A 1,271-nucleotide genomic window follows, 5' to 3' on the forward strand; every position below is an offset into this window, starting at 1 on the left:
TTAAAAGTAAAGTATACTTTTTTTCTTAAAATTTGTTAAAATTTTTAAAAATATCTTTAAATTTTAAATTTTTTTATCCTAATTTTTTTTATTTGTATCAAATGTATTTTTAACGACTAAATTTTTAAAAAATTTAAGGACAATTCAACAATAAAGTTGTCACTAACTTCTAAATATCAAGCATTATTGTTAGATTAGTCAAACATAATGTAATTTGGTTAATTTCTTAGACCTAATAGGTTAAAGTCTTAGCTTAACTTGTTTAACAAAAAAAACTAGGTCAAGACATACTAACGAGATTTAGTTGAAGGTCATTGACGAACAAGACCTACTTATATATGCTCCCTATTAAACCACCCTTTATAAGATTTTGTAAGGTATATATATTAAAAGCCAATAAACTATAACTCAAATGGTATAATCTCTCCATACTTACCTAAAGGTCATAGATTCGAGTCTTCTTATCTTTGGTGTAAAAAAAAAAAAGAAAAAAGGTATATATATTAAAAAAGTCATTAAAAATAACTTTGAAGGTGATGCATGTGAGGCTATCTAAATGATCTAATGATGTTTAACTTGCGATTTTACATTTTACTACTTGGAATACTATATGTCCAACAAAATATGAAAAAAAAAAAATCTAATTAAAAAGTTGGATCATTGATGAAGAAAATGAGCAGAACCTATAATGTTGCCCCTGAGTTGGTGGACCAAACATCCTCATACATTTTACTAGGAATATTGGTATTTCAAACAAAAAGGATTTAATTAAAAAATGGGATCATTGATGAAGTCAATTAACAAAACACTATAATGTTGTACTCGTCTCCTCGAGTACCATTTCCCTCACTCTAATGACATGCTCCATGCTTTTTTTCATGATGATACCAATTATACGTGTATCTTGCCATATGAGCTGGTGAACCAAAATCAATCACTATTAGTAGCCATACAAATGTTTTATTATAAATATAAATTTAGTTTGATTGTGACTTTGAATTTGATTTAATTTGATTAATATATATATTAGATAAATAATAGAAACCCAAAAAAAAAAAGAAGAAGAAAAAAATGTGGGAGAGCTTTTGAATAAAAAATATAATCAAACTAGATTCATACTTAAAATTAAATCAAATTAATTCATATTTTTAATGAAAGATGTGGCACATTGGTATACACTAAAGCATTTTTTAAAAAATAGTATTAAAAGAAGTTGTTGTTTATGATTTAAAAAGATAAATTTATCTCTTATATTCTTATAAGAATAACAA

Source organism: Arachis ipaensis, chromosome B09, assembly GCF_000816755.2.
Source record: "Arachis ipaensis cultivar K30076 chromosome B09, Araip1.1, whole genome shotgun sequence".
NCBI lineage: Eukaryota > Viridiplantae > Streptophyta > Magnoliopsida > Fabales > Fabaceae > Arachis > Arachis ipaensis.